The sequence below is a fragment of the Triticum aestivum genome, chromosome 5D (genome assembly GCF_018294505.1).
Source record: "Triticum aestivum cultivar Chinese Spring chromosome 5D, IWGSC CS RefSeq v2.1, whole genome shotgun sequence".
NCBI classification, from domain to species: Eukaryota; Viridiplantae; Streptophyta; class Magnoliopsida; order Poales; family Poaceae; genus Triticum; species Triticum aestivum.
Genome location: NC_057808.1, coordinates 72,809,756 through 72,817,780, shown reverse-complemented (window position 1 = coordinate 72,817,780; position 8,025 = coordinate 72,809,756).

The following is an 8,025-nucleotide window of genomic DNA, read 5'->3' as shown; positions in this document are numbered from 1 at the left end:
TAGAGCCGGGAGACGAGTTCGTGAACGAGGAACCTGTTGAGTATGCTTACGAGGATCAAGCTTTCGACAACTCTGAGAACCTTGCAGGCAAGATGACCACCCCTCGAAATCACTTCTATCTTTGTTTTGCTAGTTGTTCGCTCTATTGCCATGCTCCTCTACCTATCACTTGCTATATCATGTCTCCCATTTTGCCATGTCAGCCTCTAACCATCCTTTCCTAGCAAACCGTTGTTTGCCTAAGTTACCGCTTTTGCTCAGCCCCTCTTATAGCGTTGCTAGTTGCAGGTGAAGTTGAAGTTTGTTCCATGTTGGAACATGGATATGTTGGGATATCACAATATCTCTTATTTAATTAATGCATCTATATATTTGGTAAAGGGTGGAAGGCTCGGCCTTATGCCTGGTGTTTTGTTCCACTCTTGCCGCCCTAGTTACTGATATACCGGGTTTATGTTCCTTGAGTTTGCGTTTCTTACGCGGTCGGGTGATTTATGGGACCCCCTTGACAGTTCGCCTTGAATAAAACTCCTCCAGCAAGGCCCAACTTTGGTTTTACCATTTGCCGCCTAAGCCTTTTCCCCCGGGTTTTCGCGAGCCCGAGGGTCATCTTATTTTAACCCCCGGGCCAGTGTTCCTCTGAGTGCTGGTCCAAACTAGAGCACCGTGCGGGACCGTCCCTTGGCAACTTTGGTAATGTTGGTACCTGTACGCTTCGCTTATCCGGTGTGCCCTGAGAACGAGATATGTGCAGCTCCTATCGGGATTTGTCGGCACATTCGGGCGGCTTTGCTGGTCTTGTTTTACCATTGTCGAAATGTCTTGTAAACCGGGATTCTGAGACTGATCGGGTCTTTCCGGGAGAAGGTTTATCCTTCGTTGACCGTGAGAGCTTATGATGGGCTAAGTTGCGACACCCCTGCAGGGTATTATCTTTCGAAAGCCGTGCCCGCGGTTATGAGGCAGATGGGAATTTGTTAATGTCCGGTTGTAGGTAACCTGTCACTTGACCCAATTAAAATACACCAACTGCGTGTGTAGCCGTGATGGTCTCTTCTCGGCGGAGTCCGGGAAGTGAACACGGTTTGAGTTATGTATGACGTAAGTAGGTGTTCAGGATCACTTCTTGGTCATTGCTAGATGACGACCGCTCCGTTGCTTCTCTTCTCGCTCTCTCTTGCGTATGTTAGCCACCATATATGCTTATTGCCGCTGCAGCTCCACCTCATTACACCATCCTTTCCTTCAAGCTTAAATAGTCTTGATCTCGCGGGTGTGAGATGGCTGAGTCCCCGTGACTCACAGATTCTACCAAAACAGTTGCAGGTGCCGACGATGCCAGTGCAGATGATGGCGTCGATCTCAAGTGGGAGTTCGACGAGGAACGTGGTCGTTACTATGTGTCTTTTCCTGATGATCAGTAGTGGAGCCCAGTTGGGACGATCGGGGATCTAGCATTTGGGGTTGTCTTATTTTCATTTGGATCTCGACCGTAGTCGGTCTATATGCTTGTATTTTGGATGATGTATGAGATATATTTATGTATTGTGTGAAGTGGCGATTGTAAGCCAACTCTTTATCCCATTCTTGTTCATTACATGGGATTGTGTGAAGATGACCCTTCTTGCGACAAAACCACTATGCGGTTATGCCTCTAAGTCGTGCCTCGACACGTGGGAGATATAGCCGCATCGTGGGCGTTACAAGTTGGTAATCAGAGCCATCCCCGACTTAGGAGCCCCCTGCTTGATCGAATCGCTGGCGTTGTTGAGTCTAGAACAAAAATGTTTTGAGTCTTAGGATTATATATATCGGAGAGTAGAATTCTTTTTACTCCTCAGTCCCTTCGTCGCTCTGGTGAGGTCTCCTGACGTAGAAGTTTTGACTATTCTCTCCTCAAATTTCACTAAAAAAATTTTAGGATCACGAGGGTATCTTGGAATCGTTCCGATGGTTTTGTGACGAGAACATTGTCTTGGTGCCTCCTGACATTTAGGGGTTGTGGCAGTGTCCCGGGGAGTTGAGCTCCGAGGTGTTGTCGTCACAATTTTATAGTTGCAGTTCTGGAATACCTGAGTTTCGCCGACATCGAAATCTCTTTTATGCAGTTGTTGGTGAGATCACCTCGATGCCACCCAGTACTGGGGCGGGAGTTCGGGAGTATTGCCATAACTTGTATAACGGATGTTTTTCGAAGGTTGAGGTAAACGATTTCAGAAGATTTCTTGGTTATGTGTTGACGGATGGATACAGCTGGATCTAGGGATTGCTAGTTTGGGTGATATATTTTGTGTCCCCTGTATCCCCTACACCAGATTGCATAACCAGAAAGTTCTGGGAGTTTATAAGTAGGAATTCAAGTAGCCTTAGGATATCTTTCCGACAGACGCATGATATGAGATTGGGGTTCGACGTCTAGTGGTCCGCCTGTACACGGTTGGTTTTACAGTGGTCTCGTAGTGTCTTAAAGATTCCATGGCTATGCCGACTCGGGGACGCTTCGTATGTCATGTGCACAGCCTTGTACATGATGGTGCTGTACGATTGAGCCCGTGTGGGCCCCACCACGAAAACTTCGGACGAAATATCTATCATATGTTTGTTCCGGCTTATTCTGCAAGCCAATACTTGTTTTGTTTTGAATTGTGGTATTCAAGTTGTTTCGAGATCATACGTTGATTCCATATCTTTTCTAAGTGGCTTCTCAACTTATGGAAGTGTGATGATTTACTACGGAATCCATTCGTTCATCTTCGTTCGAATGTTTATTGCGAAGACTATATGTTGCAATTTCTATCCGTTGATTCTACTTATCTATTTGTCTATCAAGATGCTAACGGATGTCACCCTCTTCAGGATGGCTCCGCCAACGCGTCAGAATCCGGATCGCAATGAAGGGAGTCAAACGAACCCTCCGCCACCACCTCCACCTCCGGAGGCATGGCAAGCTATCATGGCAGCCACCAACACCAATGCTCAGATGATTCTGCAACTCTTGCAAGAACGTACTCAAGGGCAAGGCAATCAAGGCAATCAAGGTCAAGGCAACAATCAGTTTCACTTTGCTACTCTCAACTAGTTTCTCGCAAATCAGCCCAAGTCTTTCAGCTACTGTGCCGAGGCCACGGATGCCGATGATTGGCTCGTGGACATCAACAAGCATTTTGAATGTAGCAATGTCAGGCCTGAGGACTATGTCAAGTTCGCTTCTTTCCAGCTCAAGGACCAAGCTGCTGATTGGTATCAACAATACAAAGATTCCAGAGGAGGTCGTGTGATCACTTGGACTGACTTCCGTCGGGACTTCAAAGCGCACCACATTCCACAAAGTGTTGTTGAGAGCAAGCGTGAGGAGTTCCGCAATCTCAAGCAAGGCAACATATCTGTGTATCAATACAACATCCAGTTTCAGAAACTTGCTCGCTTCGCTAAACAAGACGTTCTTGATGAAAAGAGCATGATCTATCACTTCAGAGGTGGCCTTAAAGAGGATCTGCAGTTAGCTCTCGTTCTTGTTGAGCCTACTCAGTTTGATCAATTCTACAATATGGCACTGAAGCAAGAGGCTGCTCAGCTCAAGTGTGAGGCTTCTAAGAAAAGAGTCAAGGACGCAGTTCAGTCTTCTTCTTCCTCACTTGTGACTGCTAAGCAACAGAAGTTCTGGTTGCCTCCTCCTCCTCCGTTTCGTCAGCCTTACCAGCAGAAGAACAAGGGTGGCCATGGTTCTTCCAACTCTTCCAACTCTGGCTATCAGAACAAGTCTCAGAATCAAGCTCCAAAGTCCAATGCTCCTTATCACCGTCCACTCTCAGAGGTGACTTGCAACAAATGTCAGCAGAAAGGTCACTATGCTAACAAGTGCTTCAACCAAAGGCGCCTGCCTCCTCCTCCTCCTCCTGTCAGATCTTCCAGCAATGCAGTGGTCAAGCATAATCCAAAGTCTGCAAAGGTGAACATGATGAATGCAGCTCAAGCGGAGGAATCTACTAATGTGATAATGGGTAATCTTCCTGTTAATGATATTCCTGCAAAAGTTCTTTTTGATACTGGTGCATCGCTTTGTTTCATTTCAAGACCGTTTTTTGCCAAGCATGAGTTTTCCTGGTATTATCTGGATAAACCATTGGGTGTTATTTCTCCGGGGAAGTCAATGAGAGCCAACTCGATAGTTCCGGATGTTTCCATCAAGATGGGAAACTATAAATTTCAGTCTTCTCCAGTTGTTCTTGGTGACTCGGATATTGATCTTATTCTCGGGATGGACTGGCTTTCTAAGCACAAGGCTCAACTTGATTGTGCTGCCAGGGAAATTCAATTGACACACTCGTCTGAGGATGTGATTATTTATGCCGCTCGTGATGAAACCATTCGGTTTTTCTCTCTCAATGAGAAGGGCGAATTGAATGCCATCTCTCAAATTCCAGTCGTTTGTGAGTATCAAGATGTCTTTCCAGAAGAGCTTCCGGGTATGCCTCCTCATCGGCCAGTTGAGTTCGTTATCGAACTAGAGCCTGGCACTGAACCCGTTTGCAAGCGTCCATACAAGCTTGGACCCAACGAGCTGAAGGAATTGAAGAAACAGCTCGATGAACAAGAGCGTCTGGGTTTGATCAGACCGAGTTCTTCTCCATGGGGTTGTGGTGTTCTTTTTGTCAAGAAGAAGGATAGCACGGACCGACTTTGTGTCGACTACCGTCCATTGAACAAGAAGACAATCAAGAACAAGTATCCACTTCCCAACATCAATGAGCTATTTGAGCAACTCAAAGGGGCTAAAGTATTCTCGAAGCTTGACCTTCGTATCGGTTATCATCAGATTCGCATTCGTGAAGAAGATATTCCCAAGACAGCATTCAGAACAAGCTTTGGTTCTTATGAATATACTGTCGTGTCTTTCGGCCTTGTCAATGCTCCTCCAGTGTTCTCTCGGATGATGAATTACATCTTCAACCCCTATACCAATGAATTCGTCCTGGTGTATCTCGATGATATCTTGGTCTTCTCCAAGAATAAGCAGGACCATGCCAAACATTTGCGATTGGTGCTTGACAAGCTCAGAGAATATCAATTCTATGCGAAGTTCTCCAAATGTGAGTTTTGGCTCGATGAAGTCCTTTTCCTTGGTCACATCATCTCTGCCAAGGGCATCGCTATTAACCCCGAGAAGGTGTCCGCAATTGTGAATTGGGAACCTCCTCAGAATGTCAAGCAGCTCCGCAGTTTTCTTGGTCTTGCAAGCTATTGCCGAAGATTCATTGAGAATTTCTCCAAGATTGCAAAGCCTCTTTCCAACCTCCTCCAGAAGCATGTGAAGTATGTCTGGTCTCCTGAGTGTGACGTTGCTTTCAACACTCTCAAAGAGAAACTTGTCACAGCTCCTGTCTTAACTCCTCCTGATGAATCCAAGCCGTTTGAAGTTTTCTGTGATGCTTCTCTCCAAGGTCTCGGTGCTGTGTTAATGCAAGAGAAGAAAGTTGTGGCCTATAACTTTCGTCAGTTAAAGCCCAACGAGAAGAACTACCCCACTCATGATCTTGAGTTGGCGGCAGTTGTCCATGCATTAATAACGTGGAGACATCTCTTGTTGGGTAGACAAGTGGACATTTTCACCGATCACAAGAGTCTCAAGTACATCTTCACTCAGCCCAACCTCAACCTCAGACAGACTCGATGGGTCGAAATGATTCAAGAGTACAATCCGAGTATTGAATATACTCCAGGCAAAGCAAATGTCATTGCAAATGCTTTAAGCAGGAGGGCTTATTGCAACAGCTTAATCATCAAGCCTTTCCAACCGGATCTTTGTGAAGCTTTCCACAAGCTGAATCTCCAAGTTGTCCCTCAAGGCTTTCTTGCCAACCTCATAGTATCTCCTACTTTGGAAGATCAGATTCGTGAGGCACAACTCCTTGATGCCATGGTGAAGAAGGCGAAATGTGGTATCGACAAGGGTCTTTCCAAATACAAGTGCTATCGCATTGATGACAGAGACACTTTATTCTTCGAGGACCGGATTGTGGTTCCTAAAGGTGATCTACGGAAAGTCATAATGAACGAGGTGCACAATTCTCTCCTTTCCATTCATCCTGGAAGTACGAAGATGTATCATGACCTCAAGCAGTCGTATTGGTGGACTCGAATGAAGCGAGAAATTGCTCAATTCGTGAATGAATGTGATGTCTGTCGAAGAGTGAAAGCAGAACACCAACGACCAGCTGGTCTCCTTCAACCTCTTGCTATCCCAGAATGGAAGTTTGATCATATCGAAATGGACTTCGTGACTGGTTTTTCCAAAGTCCAAGCGTGGAAATGATGCTATCTTCGTTGTCATTGACAAGCTTTCTAAAGTGGCTCATTTCCTTCCAATCAAAGAATCCATCACAGCAGCTCAGCTGGCAGAGCTCTACACCTCCAGAATTGTCTCCTTGCACGGCATTCCACAATTGATTTCTTCTGATCGTGGAAGCATTTTCACCTCTAAGTTCTGGGACTCCTTCCAGAAGGCCATGGGCACAAACATTCGCTTCAGCACAGCTTTCCATCCTCAAACTAGTGGCCAAGTCGAGCGAGTCAATCAAATTCTTGAAGATATGCTCAGGGCTTGTGTCATTTCCTTTGGCATGAAATGGGAAGATTGTCTTCCATATGCTGAATTCTCCTACAACAACAGCTTCCAAGCGAGTTCGGGCAAGGCCCCATTCGAGATTCTCTATGGCAGAAAGTGCCGTACTCCTCTTAATTGGTCAGAGACTGGCGAACGCCAACTTCTTGGCAATGACTTAATCACTGAAGCTGAAGAAATGTGTAAAGTCATCCGTGAAAATCTCAAAGCCGCGCAATCGCGCCAGAAGAGTTACTATGATAGTAAGCATCGTGATTTGGCTTTCGAGATCGGAGACCATGTCTACCTCCGCGTCTCTCCAATTAAAGGCACTCGTCGCTTCGGTATCAAAGGGAAGCTTGCCCCTAGATACGTGGGTCCTTTCAAGATCGTTGGCAAAAGAGGCGACCTCGCCTATCAACTTGAGCTTCCTTCCAACTTCGCGAACGTGCACGATGTGTTCCACGTGTCACAGCTCCGCAAGTGCTTCAAGACGCCTGAGCGCACTATCAACTTCGAAGAGATTGACCTCCAAGAAGATTTGTCTTATCATGAGCACCCTGTTGCTATTCTTGAAGAAACTGAGCGCAAGACTCGCAACAAGTCAATCAAATTCCTGAAAGTGAAGTGGTCGCACCATTCCGACCGGGAAGCCACCTGGGAACGCGAGGACCATCTCCGTTCCGAATATCCGGAGTTCTTTCAGTCCTAGATCTCGGGACGAGATCCTCTCATAGTGGTGGAGTGTTGTAACACCCCGCATGTAAATTGCCATATTTGTAACTCCGACTCTTGCCATTTCCGGCTATGTGTTATGATTTTCCCTCCGTTGTCGGGTTTTGTCTTTCGTTTTGTATTTTTTCATGTCATGCATTTTCATATCATGTCATCATGTGCATTGCATTTGCATACGTGTTCGTCTCATGCATCCGAGCATTTTTTCCTTTGTCCGTTTTGCAATCCGGCGCTCCTATGTCCTCCGGTGCACCCCTCTTGTTTTCTTTCGTGTGCGGGTGTCAAACTTTCTCGGAATGGACCGTGGCTTGTCAAGTGGCCTTAATATACCACCCGGAGGCCACCGGTCAAGTTTCGTTCCATTTGGAGGTCGTTTGGTACTCCAACGGTTAACCGGGCATCCGCAATGTCCATTTGAGTGTCCAGCAAAAACCCCCCTCAAAACCAGCCCAAAACCCACCAAACTCTCTTCCATTCTCTAGGTCGTTTGATCACGATCGTGTGGGCGAAAACCGCACCTCATTTGGAGCCTCCTAGCTCCCTCTACCTATTTATATGTGAGACCCCCCGAAAACGAACTCAGACGAACCCTAACCCTCTCCTCGCGCCGCGCCGGACACGTCCGCCGCCGGCCGGACGCGCCGCCCGCAGCCAGTGACGCGCTGCCACGTGGCAAGCCTGTACGTCCC